Genomic DNA, 17,762 nt, shown 5'->3' with positions numbered 1-17,762 from the left:
GCCAATCATAAGAAGAGATGAAAAGAGGGGAACATTTTCTCATGATTGGATTCACCTGTGTAAGGAGGTCAGGGGTCAATGAGCTTACCAAACCAATTATGTATTCCAATAATTAGTGCTAAATGTATTCAAATCAATAAAATGACAAGGGTGCCCAAATTTATGCACCTGCCTATTTTGTTTAAATAATTATTGCACACTTTCTGTAAATACTAGAAACTTCATTTCACTTCTCAAATATTAGTGTGTTCATCTGCTATATAATATATTTAACTGAATTTTCTTGCACTTGGTTTCAGTGCGGAAGGTTCACGGTTCGAATCCCACCCCTACCACATTTCTCCATGTAATGTGGAGTTGCGTCAGGAAGGGCATCCGGCGTAAAACTTGTGCCAATTCAACATGCAGATCCACCTTGGATTTGCTGTGGTGACCCCAAGTACAAAAAACAAGGGAGCAGCCGGAGGGACATACTTTACTTCTGATCCAGACAACCAAAGATTTATAAATGAAAATCATGAAAATTATGCTCAAACGTGCGCTCAAACCTTTGCATACACATGTATTAGGCATGTGAATCTCATTACTGACAACAATTCGATATGCATCTCGATACACTATCAGCGATACGATACATATAGGAATACATGACAATACTGACGATACGATGTGATACGATTCACCCCTGTTCCTGATTCAATGTGATTTAATATGCATTTGATGGTTATTCAATTCCTCACAATGAGATAAAATGCGATTTGGTGTGATATGATTAATGATGGGAACTAATAAGATTTTATCAATATAGATGCCATTATCGATTCCGCTTATCGATCTGATTCTTTATCGATTCCCTTATCAATACCGCTTGTGAATTTTTGGTGTACTAAAAGTAGGCTTTACAGGTTTTCTATGTCAGCAACATTTTATTGAGTCTTAAAGTAAATAAATATGAAATTGGTCACTGGATCCTTGATCTCTGTACAAAAATAAAAATCAATAAAGCTGTACACGGTCACTGGATCCTTGATGTACATGATGGATCCTAGAGCTCTGGACATAAATAGAAATAAACAAAATCTGTAGTTTTTGTCAAAAGCATTTCCTTTCAGATATTAATGACACAAATGAAACCCCACAGAATCTGAGCTGAGCTCATCAATCAGCTGCTGCACGTCAAGATCAATGTTTCATAAAAAACAGAGGACGTCTCATTTTGGGGGGAAAAATGGGTTTGGTCGGATCTAGTTTTGTCTTATAACATTTGGAAAGAGGTGTCATTTGATTTAAAATGGCGATTCACTCTAAAGGTATTAATTCCAACCTAAATCTGCACAGCTCATTGGAGCTGTGCACTTAGTCCCACAAAACAGAGGATATTATTATTATTATTATTATTTCCTTTACCTGATGGTAAGGACTGGGCTGTGGGTGAGTCAAGCTAAATTCACGGGTGGGTCATCGGGGTGCACTCAAATCCTGGCTACGATTCTGTTTAAAGATTCGTCTCTTTCATTTCCTGCACTCAGACACTGGAGCAGAGGGTAAGTTTCTGGATCAGAAAATTGTGTCTGATGCTCAAATACCTGTCACGCCCCTACCTGTTCCTCTCGCGGTCTACGCTTTAGACAGCACATCACTACCATCTGTCACTCATCAAACCAAGCCGATCACGCTAGTGTTGTTGGGTAATCACCGGGAAGTTATTCAATTCTTCATTCCTCCCTTTTCCTCACCCCTGTTTTTAGGGCAGGGGTGGGCAGCGAGGACTGAGACACTGCAGGTCTTCCTTGCAACCAATCACCTCAGCAGGTGGGTTGCTGATGAGCTTCTCCTCTGAGCATAAACACCTGATCATCAATGAAATCACCTGCTGAGACACCTGTTCATTAATGAAATCACCCGCTGAGGTGATTGGTAGTAAGGAAAACCTATAGTGTTTCAGCCCTTCATGGCACAGGATTGCCCACCCATGTTTTAAGACATCGCTGGGTCGTTAAGCACAATCACAGGATTGATTGGCTGTCTGGGGCCATTACCCAGTGAAGTGAAGCATGCCACCACGGGTGCCTTCGGTCCTCGGTTCATCCCAGCGTGACTGTCAGGGAGTTGGTCAGTTCACATCCAGACCTGTCCTCAGTTCCGCCTGAGTACCACGATCTAGCTGAAGTGTTCAGCAAAGATAGTGCACTCTCCCTTCCTCCTCACCAGCCTTATGACTGCACCTTAGATCTCCTTCCGGGTGCAATGTTACTGCCCAGTCATTTGTACAACCTCTCGCGTCCGGAACATGAATCTATGGAGACCTATATCTGGGACTCTCTGGCAGCTGGGTTGATCCGTCACTCGGTTTCTTTTTTGTTGAAAAAAAGGACGGGACCCTTTGCTCCTGCATAGATTTCTGGGGACTGAATGACATCACGGTTCGCAATCGTTACCCTGTGGATTTTGTATTCAGTTCCTTGCACGGGGCGACTTGATTCACCAAATTAGACTTGAGGAATGCTTAGCACCTGGTCCGCATTCATGAGGGGGATGAATGGAAGACAGCCTTCAATACTCTGTTAGGCCATTTCGAGTATCTGGTCATGCCCTTCAGCCTCACCAACACCCCTGCCACCTTTCAGGCGTTGGTGAATAGCGTTCTGAGCAACTTCCTCAACTAGTTCATGTTTGTCTAGCTAGATGATATTCTGATTTTTTTTCTCCTGATTCCACTACTCATGTCAACATGTCCATTTAGTCCTCCAGCGACTTCTTGAGAACCGTCTTTTCATCTTTTCGCTTTCTCTCAACTAAAGCACCATTTCTCTTCAGCTCCCATTCTCACACAGCCGGACCCGGACAGTCAGTTCATTGTCAAGATGGATGTTTTGGACCTAGGGGTTGGGGCTGTACTGTCACAAAAGTCTGAGGGGGACAACCACCTGCACTTATGCGCCTTCTACTTTTGGCAACTCCCGTTGAGAGAAATTATGATGTTGGCAATCTGGAACTCTTGGCCATCAAGGAGGCTCTGTCAGAGTGGAGACATTGGCTGGATGGAGCTGCAGTGCCATTCATTGTGTGAGTGACCACAGAAATCTCAAATATATTCAGTCTGCAAAATGTCTCAACTCTCAGCAAGCCAGGTGGTCACTGTGCTACGGGTGCTTTAGGTTTACCATTACCGACTGCCCATGGAAGAGGAATGGGAAACACGACACCCTTTCCAGGCAATTTGATCCACCACATGTCACAGAGACCACGGCCCTCATCCTTCCCGGCGTTTACCTAGGATGTGGGGAAAGTCTTCCAAGAGGCCCTGGCACGCCATCCTGATGCCGGCGGGGGACCATCTGGATGACTCCACTTGCCACCAGAAGCCCAGTCCACAGTTATCCAGTTCTGCCACATTTCCAAACTGGCCTGCCATCCCGGAATCACTCGACCCTGGACCTGATTTGCCGGCACTTCTGGTAACCTTCTGTCCAGGCCAATGCCCGCAAATATATCCAAGCATGTTCCATATGTGCCAGGGGCAAGACTCCACAATGACTTCCAGCCGGACTTCTCCAGCCGCTTCCTACATCGGGTTGGACTTTGTCACTGGCTTTCCATTGTCCCAGGGGAACACCATTGTCCTGATGGCCACGGCCCAATTCACTAAGGCAGCCCACTTTGTGGCTCTGCAGAAGCTGCCCAGGAGACTACGGAGCTCCTGGTCCACCATGCTGTCTGGCTGCATGGCATTCCCCAGGATATCATCTCCGGCTGAGGTCCCCAGTTCACCTCGCATATCTGAAGACATTTCTGTGCTGCCCTGGGGGCCTCAGTCAGTCTGTCGTCCACATTCCACCTCCAGACAAATAGACAGGCCAGTTAATGGTCAGTTAATCTGACCTTGAGAGAACTGTCAGTGATTCTGACTCTGAACATTTCTGAACTAACTGCCATCGAAGCTGCTGCTTGCATTGCTGAACTTGGAACATTCCTGAATTGCGCTGTCAGCGTTATGAGTGCCTTCCACTCACCTCTGTTTCCTCGTTTCCTCAGAACTTGCCTCCTCCTCCTCAACTCTATGAGCGGCCACTTGGCACTGGTTCCTGGCCTGGATTCCAACTCATACTATATCCTCCTGTCTGGTTCTGTCTACGCTGCAACTCCCAACTTGGACCGCCTGGAGCGGGCCCTGTCTCCACTCTCCAGGCCTCCTGACTCATTATTCATTTTCTGTTGCACATTTATTGTCAATAAATCCTCATTTGCTCATTTCAACTCTCTTCATTGCTCCCTGCTTTTGGGTTCAGTCCCAGTCCAGTTTGGTCCTGTCCGGACCTTAAGCATAACAATAATAGCCATATCAATACAGTAATAGCCATATATATAGTACAGTAGCCACGTGGCCTCTGTGTGTGCATGTGTATGGCTTCAATCATGGAGAAACTGGTGAGACCTGACATTTGCCATTTGGTATGCTTATGTATTTTGGGTCAAGGATAAACGCTGCAAAACAGAAAGTTGATGGGACTAATTCTTTTGGAGAAATTAACAAATTGGCAATATTAACAACAAAGAACAATGGACATTGTGTTGCAATGCACCATGGGACTTCGGGGATTTGGGGTTTTCAATGTTGTTATTGTAGTTCATGTTAGTTTAACAGTGTTAGTGTTAATGATTCAGTTTAGTTCAGTGTCATGTTGCCATTACCATGAGCGAAAAGTGTAGTGCATTTGATGTTGTCCGCCATTGTGTCTGTAGGTGTGTAAAAATAAAAATATCTGCTTGCGGCAGAATGCAGAAAAGACAAAAAGCTCTGCACGTGTACATATAACTTCAATTACAGACAAACTGGGGAGAGCTGACATTTGCCATTTGGTATGCTTATGTATTTTAAATTAAGGATGAACGTCGTCTAAATGGAACATTGATAGTACTAATATTTTTGGAGCAACTACAGATATTAGCCAACAACACAATGGACATTGATAACTACATTCTGGAGTCACACACCATTATGGGGGGGATTGGGGGTGGGGGGAGTCATCTATATATTTAAAACGTGCGTGTGTGATTTTATTTAGTAAGTTCAATTTAAGTACATAATATAATTGTAAATGTGTTAAAAATACATGGATGACAAGCGAAAATACTTACTTCCATTGTGGTCCATTTAACAATCAAGTGACAAAATAGAAGTAACAATAAAATAAAATAATAATGAAAATAATAATAGTGTGTATGTGATAACAAGAACCTAAACAATTTATAAATACATTAAGACTCTAAATTAACATTAAAAAATTACGTAATTGACAGGAAATAAAAGGGTTGAGTTCTTCTTGTAAAAACTGTTGAGAGCTATGTTCTAAGGTTCTAAAAACATTCTGGGCTCACACACCATTCCAACTCATTTCAGAAACTTTGCATAATTTATTACCACCCTTAAAAATGTCAGCTACCTACACATAAGAGAAACAGAGAGTGACACTTTGTTCTGCGTGCTGAACGAACAGGGGGGCGTGTCTACCAACAGCAGCAGCTGTTGAGATCTCTGGACCCACGAGTCACAGCTGGAGAACACATACCGTGTTTTGAAGGACATGACATTACAGCTCCACGCCATGAGGAGCATGGGTGTGCTTACTGTCCTCATGTGGAATACATAAAAACATATATTGATTTTGCAACGGGCTGGAGCAGCCGCTCAGTGTGCACACTGATAGGCTGTGCCAGGTGAAACGGACCATCAGATCATGTTAACAGTCAATTGGCAATCTGAATGTCACGTAACCCACGGGAACTATGGTCCACATGACGTGGTGTCTGTGCTGCGGCGCAACACTCGCTGCAGTGCAACACTCGCCGGACAATGCTCGCCATGCACATGTCCAGCTCGACACGCGTGTCCTGTCATGTGACATATAAACTGTTGCAGCGGAATAGTTCACGCCTGCCTGACCATGCGTCCCTCCCGACGCTGGCTCGATGTTTTTGGGGTTCACTCATTCAGGCTGTTTTGCTGTGATTGGCCCTGATTCATACGTATTTGTGGTATGTGTGAAGAGGCCCTTAACATTCAGCATAATGAGCCTATGTCTACAAAAACATTTCCTCCCTACTAAAGCTAATCAGGCCAAACAGGAATCAAATGGATGCCAGGGTAAAACATGGGTCAACATTAGCACAGCTCTTGAGAAATATTCATTTGGTGTTGGAGAGTAAAGCTGATCTAGAGTTGACTTTCATTCTATTGGACAGGTAAGCTAACATTACTGAGAAACACACAAGTGTAGTGTGAGTGTTTGTTCATCAACACAAGGTAATGGTGGCTTGCCTAGTAATCCCAAATAGTTGCTAACCTGGCAAAGTTGGCTAGTTAGTCAACACCAATGTATCATAATGTGAAAAAGTTCACAGTAAGTACTGTTCAACTTCAGTAACCTCATCTATATTCATGATGCCAGTGTTGCATTTCCATTTCTGTGCTGCCAGAATGCTCACTCGTGATTGGGAGCATGTGCCTGGGTGCCCGATTGGAAAAGGAAGGGCGAGGGTAAGGAAGTGGGTTGCTTAAAATCTGAGACCTCACTACTGTACGTCAATGAAATTCCACACAGTTATACATACAGATTTTAAACTTAACAAAACTAATATTGGATTAGTAGTTGGCGCCAGTCAATACCCTGAGTTTACATATCAAAAATGGTGTGAATCTGTAAAACTGAACTGGTGCATTGCCAGGTTGTACTACATGGGTCAAGGTCCATCTTGGCAAACTTTATTTTTATTTATTTATTCGCACCTCTTCCATTCTCTTTCTTGTGGTGATGAGCATAGGGGAGGGGGTAGAAATATGAGCTATCAATAATGCCACAACTTTACAAACAAAGCTACACTAAGCACACATAACACAGCTGGCTTCACCTGCTCTGATCATGGCTTAAAACGTGCATTTCCATTTGTGCTTGCACTGCACATCAACCAAATCAAATTACTCTAATGCCCCTACAAGCTTTGTCAGACAATCTGTCCGTGGTACCATTACAGAAAAACCTCCATGTCTATGCCATTTCGGAGTGGGACTGAACAAAGTTACTGTTCTCAAAGAAAGGGTCAAATGACACGATGACACCAGTAGACGAAACGTTTCTTTCTTGCTAATGTCCTATGTCCATTTGCTGAAGAAATGAAGTAAATGAATTTCAAAATCAGCCTAGAAGAAAAAAGAAATGTGTGGAGTGCACTGATGCAGGTAAAGAAGTGTCAAAGTTAGAAGGTTCCAAAGGTTCTGAGAAGAATTTGTATTTAAAAGTTTCTGATTTTGGATTCTACCTTAAAATTCCTGTACCCAGTAGAATCATATGAAATGCTAGTTAATAACATTCTGTGTAGGGCTGTGTGACATGCAATATTTTCCAGAGCACAAACTGTGTTGTTTTTACTGATTTATTTTTCTTTCATTTTTAATTCATTTGGGAGAGCCTGTGACTTGCGAGTTATATACAAAAAAAAAAAAAAAATCAATAAATCACACATTAGGTTATTAATGTTAAAAGTAATAACTACTGATACAGTGGTTTCCCAGGAATCAGAGCACAAAACAAATTAGTCTCTAACAATGAAAGAATAAATGTCAACAATAAAAGCTCACTATAACAATGCACAAAAATCCCAAATTAAACGACTGAGAATACAGGAAAAAGATGAGACTTGTAGTCTGCAACAATTTGTATCTCTCAGCTGTTATGTCTATGGATACAGGTATTCCTGTGACAATCTTGGGCAGGGCCATGGTGACAGAGTCCATCAAGCTTGAGAAGAGAGAGAAAGAGAGAAAAAACACTTTTCCAAAGTGATGTGGTTGATAAAGCTGAGTCACACTCTGACAGATAGAGCAAAAGGATTAGTTAGGTATTTAAATATTTTCTCAGTGGGCAAATTGGCCAGACTCCCATGGAGTTGGGGTGCTAATGGATAGATGTCACATGTCCACAGAGTTCTGTGCTGAGCAGAAGGACTTTCCCAGTTTCAGACAAATATGCTGCATTTGAGCAGAGTTTGGCAGTCTAATAGCATGGTGTCACGTTTTATCACTCAAACTCTGCTGCATCTCCTCGTTGAGGTAAAGACAGAGAGAGAGAAAGAGAGAGAGAGTGGGATAGACAAAGTGAGAGAAAGTACACTGTCTATTTCTTCAAGACATGGAGCTGCGCATACTGTCAGTCCTTTCTCTACTTGCTCTGGACTTCTGGCCAGTAAGAATGGTAGAACGAGCAGTCAGACAGCCACAGAAAATAGCAGCAGGAAACTTTTCTGCCTGATTGCCGCTCTAAGTTTTGAACGTGCACAAAGCTTCTGACGGACTTGGCAAACATCAAGTGACAAGGAGCGCATTTTGCAAATGTGGAAAATGACTACTGTGGGGCAAAAAAAGAACAGAAATGTATAGAATCAGTTCCTCGTGTTTTGTTGATCAGTCACAGTGTGACTGGGGCTTCAGGGAGGACTCGACACTGAAAGTGGCTAACTTAGAGCTGCTTGTGGAAATCAGCTGAGGTTGTAGCTTGGCCTGTTAAGGTGCAAACCTTCATCAAACTACATCAAGTATAAGTGCAGCTTCAGCCTCTACAACAAGATGTTCATTCAAATAAGAACGAACTAAAGAGTGAGTGGGAACTGTTTATATGTCGCTGCTGATTCATCAACTCAATATAATGTTCTTCACAAGCCTCCTTGACACGTGAACTGCTACTTTGAACTTGTCATTACACAGAGGAGTTGCACGCAAGAAGAAAAATATACAAATCATTTTTACCTGGCATTAAACCAGCGCCCAACCACCAAGTCCATGTGTAAAAAATGCAGGTCATTTTCTAAAAGATTCTTAACAAGTGAGTGGCTGTGATGATGTTTCTATCTGGTGCAACAGAGTGAAGAAAAAGGGCCACTGACAAGAAGACCCCAACAAAAATGTCTAACTGGAGGGACAACAAAATTAATGAACTTCTGTAGGTAAAGAACGATAGTGAAATAATCAAATAGTAAAAGGGACTGCCACAGCATACTTTCTGCATCATATCATGCCTTCAAAACACTCTACTCAATTACTACCTATCGTCTAAATCAGAGTATTTCAAGTGGTTGAAGACGTACAGTAGTGTTCAGAATAATAGTAGTGCTATGTGACTAAAAATATTAATCCAGGTTTTGAGTATATTTCTTATTGATACATGGAAACAAGGTACCAGTAGATTCAGGAGATTCTCACAAATCCAACAAGACCAAGCATTCATGATATGCACACTCTTAAGGCTATGAAATTGGGCTATTAGTAAATAAAAGTAGAAAAGGGGGTGTTCACAATAATAGCAGCATCTGCTGTTGACGCTACAAACTCAAAACTATTATATTCAAACTGCTTTTTTAGCAATCCTGTGAATCACTAAACTAGTATTTAATTGTATAACCACAGTTTTTCATGATTTCTTCACATCTGTGAGGCAATAATTTTGTTGGTTTGGAACCAAAATTTTGCTTGCTTGGGGTCATTGTCTTGTTGAAACACCCATTTCAAGGGCATGTCCTCTTGAGCATAAGGAAACATGCCCTCTTCAAGTACAACCCCTGGCAAAAATGATGGAATCACCGGCCTCGGAGGATGTTCATTCAGTTGTTTAATTTTGTGGAAAAAAGCAGATCACAGACATGACACAAAACTAAAGTCATTTCAAATGGCAACTTTCTGGCTTTACGAAACACTATAAGAAATCAAGAAAAAAAGATTGTGGCAGTCAGTAACGGTTACTTTTTTAGACCAAGCAGAGGAAAAAAATATGGAATCACTCAATTCTGAGGAATAAATTATGGAATCACCCTGTAAATTTCCATCCCCCAAACTAAAACCTGCATCAAAACAGATCTGCTCATTGACATTGACCCTATGCCATGACATTGATCCTATGTGTCTTTTTGCAAGGAACGTTTTCACAGTTTTTGCTCTATGGCAAGATGCATTATCATCTTGAAAAATGATTTCATCATCCCCAAACATCCTTTCAATTGTCCAAAATATCAACGTAAACTTGTGCATTTATTGATGATGTAATGACAGCCATCTCCCCAGTGCCTTTACCTGACATGCAGCCCCATATCATCAATGACTGTGGAAATTTAGATGTTCTCTTCAGGCAATCATCTTTATAAATCTCATTGGAACGGCACCAAACAAAAGTTCCAGCATCATCACCTTGCCCAATGCAGATTTGAGATTCATCACTGAATATCACTTTCATCCAGTCATCCACAGTCCACGATTGCTTTTCCTTAGCCCATTGTAACCTTGTTTATTCTGTTTAGGTGTTAATGATGGCTTTCGTTTAGCTTTTCTGTATGTAAATCCCATTTCCTTTAGGCGGTTTCTTACAGTTCAGTCATAGATGTTGACTCCAGTTTCCTCCCATCCGTTCCTCATTTGTTTTGTTGTGCATTTTTGGATTTTTGAGACGTATTGCTTTAAGTTTTCTGTCTTGACACTTTGATGTCTTCCTTGGTCTACCAGTATGTTTGCCTTTAACAACCTTCCCATGTTTTTTATATTTGGTCCTGAGTTTAGACACAGCTGACTGTGAACAACCAACATCTTTTGCAACATTGCATGATGATTTACTCTCTTTTAAGAGTTTGATAATCCTCTCCTTTGTTTCAACTGACATCTCTCGTGTTGGAGCCATGATTCATGTCAGTCCACTTGGTGCAACAGCTCTCCAAGGTGTGATCACTCCTTTTTAGATGCAGACTAATGAGCAGATCTGATATGATGCAGGTGTTAGTTTTGGGAATGAAAATTTACAGGGTGATTCCATAATTTTTTCCTCAGAATTGAGTGATTCCATATTTTTTTCCTCTGTTTGGTCTAAAAAAGTAACCGTTACTGACTGCCACAATTTTTTTTCTTGATTTCTTATAGTGTTTCTTAAAGCCAGAAAGTTGCCATTTGAAATGACTTTAGTTTTGTGTCATGTGTGTGATCTGCTTTTGTTCTACAAAATTAAACAACTGAATGAACATCCTCCGAGGCCGGTGATTCCATAATTTTTGCCAGGGGTTGTATTTTGACATATCCAAACTGATCCATGATACCTGGTATGCGATATATAGGCCCAACACCATAGTAGGAGAAACATGCCCATATCATGATGCTTGCACCACCATGCTTCACTGTCTTCACTGCAAACTGTTGCTTGAATTCAGAGTTTGAGGGTCATCTCACAAATTGTCTGCAGTCCTTGGACTCAAAAAGAACAGTTTTACTCTCATCAGTCCACAAAATATCCATCCATTTCTCTTTATGCCAGTTGATGTGTTCTTTGGCAAATTGTAACCTCTTCTGCACATGTCTTTTATTTAACAGAGGGACTTTGCAGGGGATTCTTGCAAATAAATTAGTTTCACACAGGCGTCTTCTAACTGTCACAGCACTTACAGGTAACTCCAGACTGTCTTTGATCATACTGGAGCTGATCAATGGGTGAGCCTTTGCCATTCTAGTTATTCTTCTATCCATTTTGATGGTTGTTTTCTGTTTTCTTCCACGCGTCTCTGTTTTTTTGTCCGTTTTACAGCATTGGAGATCATTGAAGATGAACAGCCTATAATTTTTTGCACCTGCATTTAGGTTTTCCCCTCTCCAATCAACTTTTTAATCAAACTACACTGTTCTTCTGAACAATGTCTTGAATGTCCCATTTTCCTCAGGCTTTCAAAGAGAAAAGCATGTTCAACAGGTGCTGGCTTCATCCTTAAATAGGGGACACCTGATTCACACCTGTTTGTTCCACAAAATTGATGAACTCACTGACTGAATGCCACACTACTATTATTGTGAACACCCCCTTTTCTACTTTTTTTTTTTTTTTACTAATAGCCCAATTTCATAGCCTTAAGAGTGTGCATATCATGAATGCTTGGTCTTGTTGGATTTATGAGAATCTACTGAATCTACTGGTACCTTGTTTCCCATGTAACAATAAGAAATATACTCAAAACCTGGATTAATCTTTTTGGTCACATAGCACTACTATTATTCTGAACACTACTGTATCTGAAAAGGAAAATCTCCCATTGTATTCTACACCTGTAAAAGGGCAAAGTCCAGATATGATTATCTGGAATTCATATCAGAAAACACCTATCTTGAATGTATACACACATGCATCCCAGATGGCACTAATATAATACTAAAGGAACACATACCTGCTGTTGCATACAGACTTGTGAATACTCAGACTGGAAAAAAGACAGTCATGTGCATTGTCTTTATGCGCATCCATGTGGCTCAGAGGACCGAGTATATATGCTACATAAAGTCCTTTGCTCTGGACAAGAGATATTTCAGTGGTATTCAGTGTAACTATTCTAGCCAGCTTCATGCCGAAGTATCACAAAGCATACTACTTTGACACTTGTATTAGCCCCCAATATGTTTTATGCTATTATCTCATATATTTTGGACCGTGGCAAGGGCCTTGACCCCTTTCTGAGACAATTACATAGTTTTAAACAATCAAGAAATCAATTAAGTTAATCAGTTCAAAAAACTCCAGGGTGCTAGTTATAGCCCAATCAATGTTAGATGCAAGATTTATACATACACTAATACATACAAAGGATGACAGCAAAATTACATATACTGCACTGCTTAATACTCATCAGCCATAATAGATACAGCCTTTTGCAACCCTCCATCTAACAGATAATCAGTTACTTTGTGTAGTAGGGTGGAAACTTTGCCGAATCAAAGTTAAATGCAAAATACATAAATACATTGTAGAGAAGCTTGAATCTTTGACTGGACTGGGTTGCTTGATGCGAGGACGTTTTGCTTCTAATTGCAGAAGCTTCCTCAGCTAAAATTTTTGCTGTGGTAGTCTGACTTCTGTCTTGACTCTTGTAGAGAAGAATAACAGAAGCCAGCAAAGCTGGAGTTTTAAAACCTAACCAGACCCCTCCTACCAAGAGGCAGACTGCTATTGGCTAATGACTAACAATTGCTCTAATTAGCACCTATTGTGCTCTAGTTAGCACCCTCCTAATGACAGGGCAGTTGTCCCTCCTAATGACGGGACTGACACCTCTCCTGACGACGTGAATGATTCATTACCATGAACAAAAGACTGAAACTGCTTTGACCCGAGTACCCCGTTGTAAACAGGGGACAAAGCGTGTCTAAGACCTCCTCCCCGGTTAAGGTTAGGTTTCACCTGTTTCACATACAATGCATCCTTCACTCCCCTCTCAAACCATTTCTTTTCTCTGGCTAAGATTTTAACTTCCTTGTCCTCAAACGTGTGGTTAATGTCTTTAAGGTGGAGAAGAACTGCAGACTGAGGTCCACCGACGCCCTCTCTGCGGTGCTGGTACTGCCTTTTGTGCAACGGTTGCTTAGTCTCACCTATGTAGTGTTCCTTACAGTTTTCCTGACATCTGATAGAATACATTACATTGCTCTGTTTTTAATTAGGGATCCTGTCCTTAGGGTGAACTAATTTCTGTCTCAAGGTGTTAACGGTTTAAAGTAAACTGGGATTTTATGCTGTCTGAAGATCCTCTGTAGTTTTTCCCCTACTCCTGCTAAATAAGGGAGAGACACTCTTCTTCTTGGCTCTGTCTCCTGTCTGTCTGGTCTCTTTGTTCTTTGGGACTTCTGCACTTTATCCAGGGACCATCGTGGGTACCCACATACTGCGAAGGCTTTCCGGACATGTTGTTGTTCTTTAGCCCTTCCCTCTGTAGTTGTGGCCACCTGTAGGGCTCTGTGTTGAAGAGTCCTGATCACCCCGAGCTTGTGTTCAAGAAGGTGGCTTGAGCCAAAGAGCAGATATTGGTCAGTGTGAGTGGGTTTTCTGTAAACCCGTCTGAAGCAGCCTGTTCTCTCCAATCGTAATATCACAGTCCAAATCACCAAACTGTATTGCAGCAGCTAAGTGACAAATGTACTGAATTACGTTCATATTAAACCTTTTTCTGTTTTCATTTATAGCATTCACATAGTCTTAGTCATAATCATTTACTATTCACAACAGCTATTTTAATGCTCCATCACCATAACACTTTGCCAAAATAAAAAAAACTACATGCTTTGTTGTCATAAAGTTAAAAATGTCAATGTCAATAATAATGGGAAGGGAAGATGCACAGTTTTTACATGAGATATGATTCTGAAATTTCATTAGGTACTCACAGCCCTCACTGTTAATCAAAGGGCTGTTAAAAGTCAAGGAGGAAACATACAGATAAATACTTTTCAGTATCTGCTGCTGAGGAGTAAACAAGACAAAGCAACATTTCAATGAAAACAAAATGAAACAATACATCTTAACACGGTTATGAATGCGTACAGCTTTGTCAACGGCATTATTGTGGCCATATCAAGTCTCACTACCTCACCGATGCACATTTACGGCAAAATCGAATCAAGTCAGTGTTCTGTGCATCTTATGACAGTGTGCTAACATGACTCAAATAAACATGAGTTCAGTTTCAGTTCAAATGAACTTAGCATTTCAAATCTTTGTCTCTTTGTTTGCCTTCTACAAGAGTGGATCCATAAAGGGAAACTCATTTTCCTTAATGAGTCAAACACAAGAAAACCTGCAGAAGATTGAGCAATGAATGCAAATTGACCCCGAGGGTACAGTGTTGAAAATGAGCTCTTGTAAACAAAAGTGATTACCCAGGAAAAATTAAGCTGCAAAGTAAACCTTGACTAAGCTAGTTCTGTTATTGCCTAATTAGCAAAACATTGTTTTACACCTTGTACGATACTGCTATCCTTGTGCCAGATGTTACATGCATTATAAACTGCATGAACAGGACTGGTTTAGGGACTGTCGATTGATGATGTGTGGGTTTTACTGCTAAAGATTTCTGGCTTATTCCTCAGTGACCTTTTGTTGTGGTACTGAGATGCCAATAGGAACCGCTGATGGAAAAATCATTTGCATATTTTATTTTGAAGGCAACACATCTGTGTCCTGCATTTGTAAGAGAACTATGATTTCTGTTTTCTGTACGTAATTTAATTCAATTTATTTATGGAGTGACAAATTATGACTTAGGTTATCTCAAAGCACTATATCCATCTGCAAGTACACCGGCAACAGCAGTAAGGGAAAACTCCCTCAGGATTTTTTGATTATAGGAAGAAGGCTCAAGCAGACAAGACTCGGTGGGGTGGCCACCTGCTACAGCCGAACTCACAACACAAAACACACCATAAAGAGTGACAGAACATGCAATGGCAGAAATGTTGCAGCTAAACAAGCACATATTTTCTTCAATTCATCTAATTTACATTCAGCTTCTGTATATACTGTATAGGAGTACTAATATTGTAATGCTCTGAGCAGTGGTGACCCCAACAGAGATTACAACACAGTAAAGGTATGACGCTCTGAAATTAGCAATGTAAGGCAGACCAAGGTCACACAGGTGATTCATTAGCAAGGCAGATGTGTCCGATAAGGATGTGGCGGCAACAGAACTGATGACACAGGCAGCAAAGGTTGTGCACAGGTAAACTGAGCAAACAAATTCAAAAAGGCAGACGAAGATGGGCAAAGAAAACAAGCCGGTGAGGCAGGTCAGCAACGTGGAAAACACTCAGAAACAGCAGGCTTAGGAAAAGGGTTGAGGACATACTGGTGATGAGGAACAAGAGAGAAGGGTTTTCAAACATAAAGTGAGTAATCAAAGAAAATAGCTTGATGTGCCCTAAAACAAAAGAGAAGCACACAAAACAACACAGGAAGAAGCTATCAAAGTAAAACAGAATAACTATCATTGTATAACACTGGTTTTTAAAGGCTATTTATTGGTCATGAAGATAGATGCTGGATCAGATTTCCTGGGTTCAGTTCCCCAGGAAAGTGTGACTTTTTACAAGTTCATGACAAATGTGATATTTTGAAATCAACGTTATAAACTTAACCATGAAATCAAACTTCTCTCCAACTTGAAACACCATGTTTCAGAAGAAATTAAATGCATTAGAGGCCCCATGCACACACTGTGCACTCTACACACAACAACATAAATGTCAAAGTATATATTTTGGTGATTATGATTATGTATGACTTCATCACATGGCTTCTGTGCGACTTCATTATGAAAACCGTCAATCACAAATAGTTTGCTTTGTTTAGATGATCCATCATGACTGAATGGTTGTTGAGATATACAAAAAAGATCTTTTTCGGTCCATGTTTTCCTTGACTTTAACGTTTGGCCAAACTACTTCAAAATCTAATCACCTTTAGGCAAGTCTGAACCAGCTAGACTTCTTGAATGTTGAGCAAAAAACAAAACAAAAAAAAAACAAAAACAAAAAACAAAACAAAACAAAAAAGGGTTTTTATTTGGACCATGTTTTTCTTGATCTTGGCCTACACTCTAAAAACTGTTTCTGTGTTCTACTCAGTTTTTTTTGGTGAAACATTTTTACACTTAAAAAAAACTGAGCAAATTAAAAAGCTGTGAAAACATTTAAATATACTTGATGATCTTGGTAAATCAAAGTAAAAATATTACGTACATTAGTCCTTTCCAAATATTACCAAACAAAGCCACTGAATTACTTTTTAGAGGGCAATCTAATCGCCTCTTGATACTGTATGTATCCAAGTAATATTAGAGGTGCACTGATCAGGATTTTTTAGGCCGATCACCGATCATTGAAATTTTGATCGGCCGATACTGATCAAGTACATATTTGGATCATGCCCAAAATAATAATAAATTCATATATAAACAAAAATAAATTTAAGAAATATTACAATTTGAAAACAAATGCACCCGAACGTGATGACAGCTGCAAATGCGTAATGCTAACTTTTAACATTGAAAATGCCATAGACATGCTAACGCGTTAGCATCGCTCCCATTTTTAAGTTATAAAATACATCTATTAACTGTTTCAGAAGACCATAACAGGTCGGTTTAACATAGAAAAGGTAAATAATACTCACAGACGTATGCTCTTTAGGGTTTTAGCGGGGGAAAATTAAGAGAAAGAAAGAAAGTATAAACAAAACAACAGGCTCGAAGCATTGCTTCAATCTGCGAACCACTGGTTCGATTGGTTCAAGGTTCACAGCAAAGCCGCGCTGCAGAAAAGTTGATCACGGACCCGCTGCAGGGTCTGTAATCAATGTAGAGAAATTATAATTTTCCTGACAAACACACCAAGCGCTCCCTGCGCTACTGCCTGCACTGTTGTGATCGGTCCTTTTGATCGGCGCATTTTGCCGATCACCGATCAAACCGATCAAGGCGTGATCGGCCAATAATGATCGGTGGCCGATCGATCGGTGCACCTCTAAGTAATATTACCACAAAGTTTGAAGGAAATCCCTCCAGCCACTTTCAATTCATCTTGTGCAGTTACACAGACCCACAGACACACACATGCCAGTGAAAACAATATCCTGCTTTCGTTGCTTCACCAACACACAAGGTAATAAAATAAAAAATGAAAAGCCACACAAAGAGTTGTGCTTTCCTAGGAAACTGAGCCTGGGACAGCTGATCTGCAGTCTGCATGTGGAAGTTGTAGCTTTAAGTAGGAAAAGCCACAGTGATGTCAGTCTTGTCGGTATAGCCACAACTTTTTGTTTTTTGTTTGTTTTTTTGTAGTTTAGAGTTTAATTTAGAATCAAAGCAAAAATGCACAACGCAAAGATACAAACTCAACGAATAAACAAGTTGGTAAACTAGTGGAA

At 40.6% G+C, this 17,762-nt stretch overlaps 1 protein-coding gene across 1 annotated transcript in view; it reads right to left on the bottom strand.

Moving 5' to 3' along the window:
* LOC117503666 (SH2 domain-containing adapter protein F-like) overlaps nucleotides 1-17,762 on the bottom strand; it is a 277,377-nt gene that overhangs the window by 105,750 nt on the left and 153,865 nt on the right. The window lies entirely within an intron of this gene.

This window comes from Thalassophryne amazonica, chromosome 2 (assembly GCF_902500255.1).
Source record: "Thalassophryne amazonica chromosome 2, fThaAma1.1, whole genome shotgun sequence".
Classification (NCBI taxonomy): domain Eukaryota; kingdom Metazoa; phylum Chordata; class Actinopteri; order Batrachoidiformes; family Batrachoididae; genus Thalassophryne; species Thalassophryne amazonica.
The sequence above is the reverse complement of the archived record's forward strand: the minus strand, read 5'-3'. Positions and strand labels throughout refer to the sequence as shown.